Source organism: Mustela lutreola, chromosome 8 (assembly GCF_030435805.1).
Source record: "Mustela lutreola isolate mMusLut2 chromosome 8, mMusLut2.pri, whole genome shotgun sequence".
Classification (NCBI taxonomy): domain Eukaryota; kingdom Metazoa; phylum Chordata; class Mammalia; order Carnivora; family Mustelidae; genus Mustela; species Mustela lutreola.
In genome coordinates this window covers 66584405-66599624 of record NC_081297.1, presented here as the reverse complement: position 1 = coordinate 66599624, position 15220 = coordinate 66584405, and positions in this window count along the sequence as shown.

Sequence of the window (15220 nt, the reverse complement as noted above, 5' to 3'; positions counted from 1 at the left end):
GTTGTTTTGTTTTTGTTTCCATTGTCTTTGCAGATGTATCTAGCAAGAAGTTGCTGCAGCTGAGGTTGAAAATGTTGCTGCTGTGTTCTCCTCTAGGATTTTGATGGATTCCTGTCACACACTGAGGTCTTTAATTAATTTTGAGTTTATCTTTGTGTTTGGTGTAAGAAAATGGTTCAGTTTCATTCTTCTACAGCTGGTTGTCCAATTTCCCAGCACCTTTTGTTGAAGAGACTCTCCTTTTTCCATTGGATGTTCTTTCCTGCTTTGTTGAAGATTGATTAACCATAGAGTCAAAGGTCCATTTCTGGGGTCTCTATTCTGTTCCATTGATGTATGTGTGTGTGTTTTTTGTGCCAATATCATACTGTCTTCATGATTACAGCTTTGTAATATAGCTTGAAGCCTGGCATTATGATGCCACCAGCCTTGGTTTTCTTTTTCAACATTCCTTTGGCTATTCAGGGTCTTTTGTGGTTCCATACAAATTTTTGGATTATTTGTTCCAGCTCTTTGAGAAATGTCAATGGTATTTGGATAAGGATTACACTGAATGTGTAGATGGCTCTGGGTAGCATAAACATTTTAACAATATTTATTCTTCTAATCCATTAGCATGGAATATTTTTCCATTTGTTTAGTCTTCTCCATTTCTTTGAAACAACTTTTTATGACAGAGCCAGACACCTAGCCCATATTCATTCTCACTCTTATTTTTTGGCAAATTCATGGTCTTGCTTAGTGTAGCAATGTGCTCAGATGAAAAAACATTTTTTTAAGGATTCCTTGCATATATAGAGATGGTCATATGACCAAGTCCTTACCAGTGAGATACAAGCAGAAGTTTCTGGGTGGGACTACCTTTAGGAGGTAGGAGCTGACTCTGATGGTTTTTGCCCCTTGCTTACTCTCCCCTTCTCCAGTATCCCCTTTTCTTGGTGTTGAATGAAGATATGGTCACTGGGATTCAGAAGCTCTTTTGCAACTGTGAGAAGACCCTGAGGATGTGAGCACACTATTACTTCTGCTCACATTTTATTGGTCAAAGACATGATTAAGTCCAAATTCATGTGACAATGGATAGGAATTATTATCATATTTCAAGAGAGAGAAGCTAGTCTATAAAACCAGTCTATACAATTGCTCATTCCATAAACCTAGGAGTCATCTTTGATCCCTCCATTTTCCTCACTCTTCACATTGAATCCACCAGGAAGTCCTGTTGAATCTGTTGTTATAGTACATATAGAATTCATACATTTTTCTCTCTGCCACCCTAATCCAAGATACTACCACTACTTTCCCTCACTGTTTCGAAATTGGAAGGGGGGGTGTGAATCATGAGAGACTATGGACTCTGAAAAACAATCTGAGGGGTTTGAAGTGGCGGGGGGTGGGAGGTTGGGGTACCAGGTGGTGGGTATTATAGAGGGCACGGACTGCATGGAGCACTGGGTGTGGTGCAAAAATAATGAATACTGTTTTTCTGAAAATAAATAAATTAATTTAAAAAAGTGATCTTAAAATACAAATCAGTCTGTTTTGTTCATTCACTTAAAAAATGACTTTATGGGGTACCCTAATGGCTTAGTTGGTTAAGTGTCTCACTCTTGATTTTAGCTCAAGTCATGATCTGAGGGTCATGTGATAGAGCCTGCTGAAGATTCTCTCTCTCTCTCTCTCTGCTCCTCCCCCCAATTCATGTGGTCTTTTTCTTTAAAAAAATTATATTGCATTTAGAATAAAATTTGAATTCCTAATAATAGCATTAAAGGCTATGCATCATCCTCCCTCTGCTTATCTCTAATCTCATCTAATTCTGGTTTCTTCTTCATTTATTATATTTGGGATGTATAAGTCTTATTTCAGAAACTTGAATTTTCTAAGCTTTCCTATTTTACTGCTTTTAGATATGTTACATCTTTTTTATGTTGTTATATCATTCTAGAATGTTCTTTCCTTAATTTCTGCCATGCCTAGCTCATTCTCACCTCTTAAATCTTTGTTAATCTATCATTTTCTCAAATCAGCCTTCCCTGATCTCTTTAATGCTGGTCCCCTTGCTATTCTCTACATAGCTCTTTGTTAGTTTCTGTCATAACTCTTTTTTGTCTGTTTACTTACCTCCTAAGGGCCATTTCTGTTGTTCACTGTTGTATCCCCATACCTGGCCTTGACCCTGGTACTTTGTAGGTTTTAAACAAAATGCTGAATGAGTGAGTGAATGGATAAATAAGATAATGAAGGTCTGATACAGGACAGTGGCCATGGGTAAAAGGGGTAAGAATATTTGAAAAATTTAAGACACAGGTTAAATGTCCAGTCCTCTCTGAGGCCTCTCCTTATCTCTCTAGTCAGAAGTCGAGTATAATGTCCATCGCTGAACATCCTCTAATTTCTGTTTGTGCCTTGTGTCACTTAACATGCCCTAACTCTTACAGTGACTGTTTTTAATGACTTCTCTTTCCTGCCAGATTTTTACCTATTTTAATACAAAGACTATATTTTATTTATTGACAGATAAATAAATACACAATGTGTAGCATTGGCACATAATAGACTGAATATATGTGTTGAATAAAAGAATGAGGGAATGATCTGAAAATTTACCCATTCTACGGTAAGGAGAAGAGGTTTCTACAGATTGGGTACCTGAGTAGCTTCCCTGTGATTCAGCCTCTTGGGGAGAAGCCCATCCTGCTTGGAAGTTTTCCAAACTCATTACAAAGGTTCTTTGTCCAGGGCATGAACTTGCCAAATCTCACTTTCTGAAGTAAACCAAAGGAAGATACAAATAATGGACTGATCTTCTAGATTTAATAAGCTCAAGTAAAAAGCCTACTCTTCCCCCAGTGAATTGTAATACACAGCATTTGAGCATTTCTCAGCACATCCCAGTTAGGCCAATAGAAATGACTTTGAACTTCCAAACTTTGCTACCTGGGGAAGCCTGGTAATAGTGTTAAGCATACTCTAAGGAGGTACTTGGATCCCAGCCAGTCTCTGCCCAAGCTGAGCCCCTCATCCTCCTTCCTTCTCTGGTGTCTGTGGGAATAGACCTTAGGGAATAAGGTAGAGTTGAACTGAAGTCTCAGTTAGGGCCTCATTAGCATTTGCTACTTAGGGATTTCACAAAGTTCAATGTGGAAATCCTCAGAGGCAGCTTTACTTTAGAACAATTAAGGTCAGCCTCAGATTTGCTTTTATTCTAAAAAGTCTCAAGAGGTTAGTTAGAAAGATACCTACAGGAATCCCCAAGTGACAGCCCAAAGAGAATCAGAAGCAGCAGGGATTTATTAAAAGAGTAAGCAAAGGGCACATGTCCAGGAGGTGTCCCTACAGAACTTATTCCAAACATATTGAGTAACCTGGCAACTCCAGGGCCAGCTGTCTCTGCTGTGTAAGTTAAGGAATGTCCCTGGAAGACCCTCTCTATTCCTACCCTCAATCTTCACCTTGCAGTCATTTCTGGATTAGTCAGGAGAGTCTAATCTCTGACTTTTGGACATCTTTGTTTACAAGCACTTCTCTAATCTACACAAATCACCAATAGCCAGATTAAAACCCCTTCTGGAAACAAAACTTTCATCTCATCATACCTGTGTCACAGATTGTTTCCAATAACAAAACAAAAAGAACCCAAACAAAACAGTTATTCAAAAGACAAATGTGAGGGGTTTGAAGTGGCAGGGGGGTGGGAGGTTGGGGTACCAGGTTGTGGGTATTATAGAGGGCATGGATTGCATGGAGCACTGGGTGTGGTGAAAAAATAATGAATACTGTTTTTCTGAAAATAAATGAATTAATTTAATTTAAAAAAGAAAAGAGTTGGTATGGTATAAATCAAATTATTTGATCAAAGTGTAATAAAGCAAAATTAATTTTAATATATGAAATTATAAAATTAATAAATTTTAAAACACTAAAAAAAGACAAATAAACTGTGAAATATGGAAACACTTATATAATGGCATTTCGTGCAGTCATTAAAATATTTATGATGAGTTCCTTAATCCAAGAATAGCTACTTACCTATAATTTTAAGTGAAAAATCAGGATCAAGAATTCTATATATCATATAAAAAGCTATGTAAAACCACATTTAGGCAAAGGATAAATGGAAAATACCAAAATGATAATCATGAAAGTATTATGGATACTATTTCCTAATTGTTATTTTTAATTTTTTCTATTGTTTTAACAGCATGTATTACTATCATAATCAGGAAAAAAAAAAACACATTAAAATGGTAATGGAGCCATTTAGTATAGAGTTATGGTGCCAGATGGCAAGGAAGTCCATTATGGAGACCATACAGACTATTTGCTAGGAACAGTGACCAGGGTGGAGAATGGATTTATAAAGGAAAAAGGAAGCCATTCAGCACACTGGTTATTTATTTAGTGTCATGGGTGTTTGTATGGTTGACCTGAGACCTTGGTTCCGCCCTAGTAGTTCAAGAGGCCATCCTCAGTTCCTTGCCACATGAACCTTCTCACTTTGCCTCACTGAAGCACATAAGACAAAGGGAGAAAATGCCAGCCAGATGGAAGGAGAAGTCTCTTATAACCTAATCATGCAAGTGACATCCCATCATTTCTCCTGTATTATTTTCAGTAGGAGCAAGTCAGTAGGTCCCATCCATACTCAAAGGGAAGGAATTAAACACAAATGTGAATACTGCCCCCTTTATTCCAATAGATTCCTAATTTTGTTCCCTCTCTTCCTAATGATCAAATGCCCCAGGGGTAGTTGGGTCTCTTCCCAGCTCTAGGGGGTCAATCTTAATTAGCCCGTACCAATCATGGTGATCTTATTTTCCTTGCCAAGAATTTTAAGTATAAGAGTATAATAAAATTCCAGTAAAAATACGTGAGGCTAATCTCCTGGTAGGCTTCTAGGAAGACTGCCATCACTCTTTAAAAGGACATAAACACAGGGACACTTCCTGCTCCTCTGAATGTGTGAGGTCCAGAAATTTGTCAGCCATCTCGGAAGTAAGGAGCATCCAGATTAAGAAGGTAAACCAACACCAAGTGAGGACAACAGAGCAGAAAGATTCAGAAAACATGTGGACTTCTGAAGAAGTTACTGAGTTGCTGAATTACTCAGCTCTGTATCATCCAACTCTGTAGTCCTCATGTGATTTAATAAGGTAGTCATTGCTTTGTCACTTTTGGTTGGATTTATATTACATGCCACTGAAAGTATTGCAACAGATAACAGCATGCCTTTTTTCTTAAATAGCATCTCTCACACACACAGTAACTCTTATTAAAGTCTGGGACCTTCAGCAAGTTATTTAATCTCTCTTTACTTCAGTTCAGTACCTACATCATATATCTCTTGTGAAGATTAAATACACTAATGTACATAAAGTAAACAATGCCTGACACATTACAATGGTGTAATAAATATGCAGTATTATTATTATTTATGTCAGACATTAAACTAGGCAACTTACACAGTGATTATTTTCTTTCCAGGGAGGCAGACATTATCATTTTTATTTTACTGGTGAAAATATGAGATCAAGTGGATGAAATAATTTATTCAAAGTCACAGAGTGACGATATTAAGTAGAGACTGATATATCTCCATTTTATAGGAATGGAAATTTAGGTTTGGTCATATAACTAGTAAATATTTGACACAAAAACAGACCCATAGACCAATGGAACAGAATGGAGATTCCAAAAATTGACCCTCAACTCTAAGTCAACTAATCTTTTTTTTTTTTCCCATTTTAAAAATTTATTTATTTATTTTCAGCATAACAGTATTCATTATTTTTGCACCACACCCAGTGCTCTATGCAATCCGTGCCCTCTATAATACCTACCACCAGGTACCCCAACCTCCCACCCCCCCCGCCACTTCAAACCCCTCAGATTGTTTTTCAGAGTCCATAGTCTCTCATGGTTCATCTCCCCTTCCAATTTCCCCCAACTCCCTTCTCCTCCCTAACTTCCCATGTCCTCCATGTTATTTGTTATGTTCCAAAAATAAGTGAAACCATATGATAATTGACTCTCTCTGCTTGACTGATTTCACTCAGCATAATCTCTTCCAGTCCCATCCATGTTGCTACAAAAGTTGGGTATTCATCCTTTCTGATGGAGGCATAATACTCCGTAGTGTATATGGACCACATCTTCCTTATCCATTCATCCGTTGAAGGGCATCTTGGTTCTTTCCACAGTTTGGCGACCATGGCCATTGCTGCTATAAACATTGGGGTACAGATGGCCCTTCTTTTCACTACATCTGTATCTTTGGGGCAAATACCCAGGAGTGCAATGGCAGGGTCATAGGGAAGTTCTATGGAGAGCCAGGATTTGAAGCCAGACATTTGAGCTACAGAGGCAATGTTTTTAACCACTATTCTATGTACTATTTCCACAGATGGGTTATAATTTATTGAACCATTCCCCTGTTGTTGGATAATTGGGATTCTAAACTTTAATTGTTACAAGTAAATGAAATGAACATCTTGTACAAATATCTTCCACATAGCTGAACAATGATTTCTGTATGATTAATTGCTAAAAGTGGAAGAAGGCTTTTTTAAAAATATCCAGCTGTGCCTTACATAATCAGAGGAGCAAAAATCAGAAATTAATAGAAACTTTTTAACATGCTCTAGAGCAAGGCATCTGAGTTGGGGTAGAGAGATATCTTTGTGTATTTTCTAAACTGGACTTGGACATGCAAATTAGGAACAGACATGTGCTCCCAGCACCTACCCTTATCCTTAAAAACTTAGGACTTTTTTTTTTTTAATACTACTTTGAGATTAAAGCAAGATTGTGAAACAAAAAAATCAGAGAGGAACACATAACAGCGCATCGCAGACCTGGGGCTGCAAAGCTCTAGTCCTTTCTCCATCTACTCTCATTTTAAGCAGCTTCTTTCCACTTTTCTTCCTCCAGATGTTCTTCTTCCTTATTGGAAGGCAGTGATGCAAAATGACTGAAAGGAGCTGTTCCAATGACAGGAACCACATGGCATTATCTAGAATTAACATTCATGGATGACATCATGATTTTGGATGTTGGTGTTATCTGTGTCATCCCTATTCATTTATTCAATCCACAAACATACACAGAATGTCTATCATTTGCCAGTCAATGTTCTAAGAACCAGGGATACATCAGTGAACAGGAGCCAAAATTCCCTGTCCTGTAGAACTGTATTCTCTGACAAGGTGTTGAATACAGGATATGCCAATATACAGGTTCATTATGTCATCCATGAATACTAATATATTCAGAAATTCTCTTCTTTTTTTTCTTTTTTTGTTTTTTTTTTCATTTATTTATTCTCAGCATAGCAGTATCATTATTTTTTACACCACACCCAGTGCTCCATGCAATCCGTGCACTCTATAATACCCACCACCTGGTACCCTGACCTCCCACCCCCCCGCCACTTCAAACCCCTCAGATTGTTTTTCAGAGTCCATAGTCTCTCATGATTCACCTCCCCTTCCAATTTACCCCAACTCCCTTCTCTCTAACTCCCCATGTCCTCCATGCTTTTTGTTCTGCTCCACAAATAAGTGAAACCATATGATAATTGACTCTCTCTGCTTGACTTATTTCACTCAGCATAATCTCTTCCAGTCCCATCCATGTTGCTACAAAAGTTGGGTATTCGTCCTTTCTGATGGAGGCATAATACTCCATAGTGTATATGGACCACATCTTCCTTATCCATTTGTCCATTGAAGGGCATCTTGGTTCTTTCCACAGTTTGGCGACCATGGCCATTGCTGCTATAAACATTGGGGTACAGATGGCCCTTCTTTTCACTACATCTGTATCTTTGGAGTAAATACCCAGGAGTGCAATAGCAGGGTCATAGGGAAGTTCTATTTTTAATTTCTTGAGGAATCTCCACACTGTTCTCCAAAGAGGCTGCACCAACTTGCACTCCCACCAAGAGTGTAAGAGGGTTCCCCTTTCTCCACATCCTCTCCAACACATGTTGTTTCCTGTCTTGCTAATTTTGGCCATTCTAACTGGTGTAAGGTGATATCTCAATGTAGTTTTAATTTGAATCTTAGCAAACAGCAATCAGACAACAAAGGGAAATAAAAGGTATCCAAATTGGTAATGAAGAAGTCAAACTCTCTCTCTTTGCAGATGACATGATTCTTTATATGGAAAACCCAAAAGACTCCACCCCTAAACTACTAGAACTCATACATCAATTCAGCAATGTGGCAGGATACAAAGTCAATGTACAGAAATCAGTGGCTTTCTTATACAACTACAATGAAAATACAGAAAGGGAAACTAGAGAATCGATGCCATTTACTATAGCACCAAGAACCATAAGATACCTGGGAATAAACCTAACCAAAGAGGTAAAGAATCTGTACTCAAGGGACTACAGAACACTCATGAAAGAAATTGAAGAAGACACAAAAAGATGGAAGACCATTCCATGCTCTTGGATCGGAAGAATAAACATTGTTAAAATGTCTATACTGCCTAGAGCAATCTATACTTTTAATGCCATTCCAATCAAAATTCCACCAGTATTCTTCAAAGAGCTGGAGCAAATAATCCTAAACTTTGTATGGAATCAGAAGAGACCCCGAATCGCTAAGGAAATGTTGAAAAACAAAAATAAAATGGGGGGCATCACGTTACCTGATTTCAAGCTTTACTACAATGCTGTGATCACCAAGATAGCATGGTAGTGGCATAAAAACAGACACATAGACCAGTGGAACAGAGTAGAGAGCCCGGATATAGACCCTCAACTCTATGGTCAAATAATCTTCAACAAAACATGAAAAAATATACAGTGGAAAAAAGACAGTCTCTTCAATAAATGGTGCTGGGAAAACTGAACAGCTATGTGTAGAAGAATGAAACTCGACCATTCTCTTACTCCGTACACAAAGATAAACTCAATATGGATAAAAGACCTCAATGTGAGACAGGAATCTATCAGAATCCTAGAGGAGAACATAGGCAGTAATCTCTCCGATATCAGCCACAGCAACTTCTTTCAAGTATGTCTCCAAAGGCAAAGGAAACAAAAGTGAAGATGAACTTTTGGGACTTCATCAAAATCAAAAGTTTCTGCACAGCAAAGGAAACAGTCAAGAAAACAAAGAGGCAACCCACGGAATGGGAGAAGATATTTGCAAATGACAGTACAGACAAAAGGTTGATATCCAGGATCTATAATGAACTCCTCAAACTCAAAACACACAAAACAATCATATCAAAAAATGGGCAGAAGATATGGTTAGACACTTCTCCAATACAGATATACAAATGGCTATCAGACACATGAAAAAATGTTTATCATCACTAGCCATCATAAATTCTCTTCTATGTCATTCCTGAAATTCTCTGTAGTCTTACCTGAGCCCCCAAAAATGTCCAAAATATTTTCCTCTTCAGGTAAATGATTCCTTCCTTACATCCACTACTCCAAGTTTAACTTCTTCACCTGAGTCATGTCCTGCTCAAGGAAAATGCATAGCTCAATCCACTTCCAATAGACTTTTGGCCCTACCATTGTCCAGAAACTATTTAGGCACAGCAAATTCATAAGCAAGTCCCCCATTTTCCCTTCTTAAGGTTACTTTCTTTATAAATAGGTAATATGGACGTATGATTATGTCTCCAGCTTCCAGGTTTCCTTTGCCACTGCCGCAGTGGAAACCAGTGTTTCCACTTATTTATTATTTCAAGGGGAAAAAAATCACTGTATATGCAACTTGTGTTGAGTGGAATTATCTCTGTTGCTCCAGAGTCGGTGTCTAGGGCCTGTGGTGAGGCAGAGGGGTACTGAAATCCTCATATTCCGAAGAGACACCACCACCAGCCACACTTGGAAGTCAGATACTCTCTCCAGGTTTAATAAGATTCAGATTAACCAGTCCTGCCATGCTCAACTACATACTCCACATTTCCCAGTTCATGAATTCAAAAGACTGGGGAGAAGAGAGTAAGAAATTCTTAGAGTTGTGACAGCTTAGAAAAGCTTTATGGCTTCTTCTTATTTTACTTATTTCTACCTATCTTTCTATTTTTCTATATTTCTATCTATCTGGAAGCTTATAGTCTTCACTTTGTTCCAGGGTACTATAATTTTACAGGATGTACTGTGGTGTAATTCCATTTTATTTATCACACTGAGCATTTTGTGGATCCTTCAATCTGGAAGTTCATAAACTTCTAAGAACTTGCTTGGTTCTGAGAAAAATTTCAGTGAAAGAGGGAACACAAGCAGGGACAGTACTAGAGGGAGAAGCAGCCCCCCCACCCACATAGCAGGGAGCCCAACGTGGGGCTCCAGGGGCTCAATCACAGAACCCTGGGACCATGACTCCAGACAAAAGCAAATGCTTAATGACTGAGTCCCTCAGGTGCCCCTTCTCCCATGTACTTTTTCTCAGAAGATATTACAGGAATATTTTACTCTAAAAGGGGAGTAGATTAAAAAGGGAGGAAGATATGGGGTACAGAACACAAGAGATCCCACAAGAGAGAGAAGTGAGAGGATCCCAACAATGAAGAGACATCTTAAAAAGAGGCTTAGGTACCAGATTGGAGCAGTGGATTAAAAAATCATACATATTTGTTGACTGTTTCCTTTGCTGTGCAGAAGCTTTTGACCTTGATGAAGTCCCAAAAGTTCATTTTTGCTTTTGTTTCCTTTGCCTTTGAAGACATGTCTTGAAAGAATTTGCTGTGGCTGATGTAGAAGAAGTTACTGCCTATGTTCTTTAGGATTTTGATAGATTCCTGCCTCATGTTGAGGTTTTTTATCCATTTTGAGATTTCGAATTTATCTTTGTGTATGGTTTAAGAGAATGGTCGAGTTTCATTCTTCTACATATAGCAGTCCAATATTCCCAGAACCATTTATTGAAGAGACTGTCTTTTTTCCACTGGCTATTTTTTTGGGCTTTGTTGAAGATTATTTGACCATAGAGTTGGGGGTCCATATCTGGACTGTACTCTGTTCCACTGGTCTACATGTCTGTTTTTGTGCCAGTACCATGCTGTCTTGGTGATCGCAGCTTTGTAATAAAGCTTGAAATCAGGCAACGTGATGCCTCCAGTTTTGTTTTTCTTTTTCAACATTTCCTTAGCAATTTGGGATCTCTTCTGGTTCCATACAAATTTTAGGATTGTTCCAGCACTTTGAAAAATGCCAGTGGAATATGGTTTCACTTACTTGTGGAGCATAAGGAATAATATGGAGGACACTAGGAGAAGGAAAGGAAAAGTGAATTGGGGGAAATTGGAGGGGGAGACAAACCATGAGAGACTGTGGACTCTGAGAAACAAACTGAGGGTTTTGGAAGGGAGTGGGGTGGAGGGATGGGTGAGCCTACTGGTGGGTATTAAGGAGGGCACATATTTCATGGAACACTGGGTGTGGTGCTAAACAATGAATCTTGGAACACGGACAAAGTAAAATAAAATAAAAAGTCATACATATTAAAGGCTGTTATTCCCATTCCCTCTCTCACTATTCCATTTTTAAAATCTTGACAAAGCTACTAGTAAGAGTATTCCATCAGAAAAAAAGGAAGGAATGAGATCCAAGAAATACGTAATTCAAATCAGGAGAAAGCCAAGGGGAATTCCTAGTATAGCAGTAAAGGGAAGTCTCAGAATCACAGCTGCACAGCAGGATCAAAGGATAATCAGAGTATAATGAATCTCTAGCAAGAGTCTCTCTCTCTCTCTCTCTCTCTCACACACACTCACTCTCTCTCTCTCTCCCTCTCTCTCTCTCTCTTACTGGAGCTGATAGATTAACTGATGAAATTGCCCTTGTGGGAATCTATAAAGAAGTTACTGGAAGATGTGAGAAGAAACAGCAATTGGTAAAAGAAAAATTATGTAAAAACTATGAAAAGATAAAGCAATTATTAATTTTAGGGAAGAAGTAAGAATGCAGTCACAGTACATTACAATAATCTAATAGAATATCTAGAAAGACAATAATGTAAATACTGAATACTGATTTAACCAAAAATGTATGATAACTCTACTGGGAAGATAGGGAAAGAGGATGGAAGCACAGCAGAGCTGAATCTTCTCTACCTTTCCTATCGACCATAATAGGAAGTCAAAGGACAATGTCAAAAATAAGTCAATGAAAAAAATACTTGGAAATTTGTGGATAGGTAAACAGAGATATATGAAAGCCAGAAGACACAGCTAGAAATGGAGTCCAAAGTTTCTGCCTCTGGGGAGGAAGACTTGAGGAAGTAAGGAGGAGTGGGGTAGAAAGCCATTATATTTATAATAAGTCTTTCAATACTATTTGACTTTTTATTCTTACTACATGCATTACATCAGTCCAAGTCCAAAGTAGTATTTAAAATCTCTGGTTTCCAAGAACAGCCATAATGCCTGATTTGGCCTGGTTTATATTTAAATTGGATATTCATTCTGAATATCCAGCTTGATCTCCCTTTGTAAATGCCCTGTTTATACCACCATCTATATTTCCCAAATGCACAATGAAATCTCATGAACATAGAATAGGGATAGGGAAACTATAACATCAGGCAAAATTGGCCTGCTACCTCTTTTTCTGTGAGCTGTGAATAAAAATGGCTTTTTACTGTTTTAAATGGTTGAAAAAATCAGAAGGAGAATAGTATTTTGTGACACAAAAAATTACATGAAATTCATATTTCACTGTCCATGCTCATTTGTTTATGTTTTGTCTATGGCTGCTTTTGTGCTACAATGGCACAGATAAGTACTTGTAACAGTGACTGTGGCCAGCAAAGTAAAGAATATTTGCCATCTGGTCCTTTATAGAAAATGCTGACTTAGACATATGACTTGGAAACTTAGTAAGACCGGATGGGTATATGTCAGACCATTTCTCCTCCGTTAGCACCTTACTGAAGTCATATTCTGGAAATACAGGCACATATAAGCAAATGTGCACTCCAAACTATCAGAAAATCATCTTCCCTAGCTTCACCATTGAAGCCTTTTGTCAGATTTCACCACAGCAATTCCCTGGCAACTCCCAACTTCCTAGCACTACGATTTCTGAATTTACTTGTGGCCTGTCATCTTCTCAATAAAAAACAACAAAAAAACCCATTAGGACCTGACTGGGAGAAAACTGGGGATACCACTTCCAGTCTCTAGCATACTGTCATCAGGAAGAAAAGGAAACTAGGAAGGTAAATGTTCTAGAAAAAAAAAAAAAAAGAAAGTAATTAGAAATGAGCAATATTCTGATTTTCTTCATTATAAGAGGGCTTATCTCCCCAAAGGTGGTACTAGACTAACAACATTAGAAAAATGAAAACTAATATGTATTTGTTTTTTTCATCATTGACTTGAAATCTAGATCTATTCTCCATAAAATTCATTCTAGAAAAGTGGTTTGTCTTCAAGACCTTCTGTTGCTTGGCCATAGAGTAGTCCAAAACTGAATTTGCATCTCAGAGTGAGATTAAGAAGTTTAGGATCAGGGGAGAAGGACAGAGGTCATAAGCTGTTTTCAGTCTGCATTGGGTTTAAACAACTGAGAAGTTTCTACTCACTTACCTGCGCCTTCCCTCTTCCTCTACTCTGGGATACAGATATTGTGACTCGTCCTCTTAGGGAAGTTCTTCAGGTTACTGGTTAGTTTTCTGTACTGGGGAAGTTAGTGATGTCAACTCCACCAAAAGAACTCCCTGGTCCTATTTCTGGTTTGAGACGTGAATGCTGTAGCACTTCAGGGTCAAGAATTCTTGGAAAACTGGCTTGAGTTGTGCATAAACCTGAGGAATAAGAGAATGGGAAAGAGAAAATAGAGCTCTGTTTTCAGGTGTTATTTGGGACATTAAATAAATTTCCAAAGGATTCTGACATAAAGATAAAGCTAGAATCTACTGAAATATAGAGTACTGAGAGCAGAAGGACCTTCTGATCTCTCTAGTCAACTTTGCTGCCCTGTTTTATATCTTTATTTTCACTCATTCCCATCATGCTTCTGAAGTGCTATTACAGTTTATAACTTCAAGCAAAGAGACAAATTAGTATTAGTGGTATATGGCTTTAGGAAAGAATTGCAAACTTCTTCTCTGAAAAGATTAGAAACCCAAGAGGAATATAAATCTTTACAACACAAAGGGAAGATATTGGCCCAAGGATATATAACTTCCTTCCTCATTGCTGCTCGTTGTTTTCCTTTCTGGCAAAAAAAATCCTCAATAACATTTTCTTCTATTCCACATACTGAATTTGTGTGTGTCCTTAGGGGAAACAAAGAGGCAATGAGCCCTATTCCTTCTCTCCAACTTTGCCTTTCCAACTTTCCTCCCTCCCTGATCAACTAAGTGCCCCATCTCACCTAATATGTGAGCTTCCAGGACTCTTTATATAAAAGTTTTCTCTTATGTCATAGTTACACATTACTCATCACTTTTTGGATTCTGTTACTGAATGTGGAACTAGATATCATTAGGCAGAAAATTTAAGGATTTGCTCCTGTCACTCTAGGATCTGTTCCTTGGTGTGGTTCTGACCTCAACCCCTTAAGGCATAGCTGCCATAACTGAGTCAGAGCTAATTCAAAGAAACTATGGCAAAAAAATATCTGGGCCAAAAGAGTTCCCACTTAGGTTGAGCCCCTGATCCAGGGAGAATGTTTCTGCATTTCAACACAGGGTACTCTTCTGTCTCCAATATCTGGCCATTATCTAGCTCAGAGGGCAACTGCAGGCCAGGGGGAAGTCAGCTTTTAAGAAGAGATACAGACTTTCAGAAGTGCATCCTGGTACATACAAAAGCTCTATGAAAATTAAACACCATCTTAATCTACATGCTAGTATTCCAAATTTTGGTTATATACCCCCTGCTAAACATTCCCTCAGTGAAAAATCTTCCCCAGAACTTCCTGTAAACACTTCTATTCATGTTTCTTATTTTTCTTGCTCTTCAGCTATAACTCAGGGACATTTGGGGGCTGAAGCTCAAAACCCTTGAAACCAGCGTACCCTTTACCCAAGTATTAAGTCTTTTACTTTGGTAAAAATTTCATTTGTGTTCAACCACAGCCCCATAAAGTATCAGTACCATCAATTAATAAATAAGAAAATTCAGAGAAATAACTCGCTTATGTCAGATTTAATGATACAGCTGGGACTTGAATCTAGGCTTTTCTAAAGCCAAGGCCTCTGCTCTTTCCAAGTCCCACGATGCTGTTCATCATTCA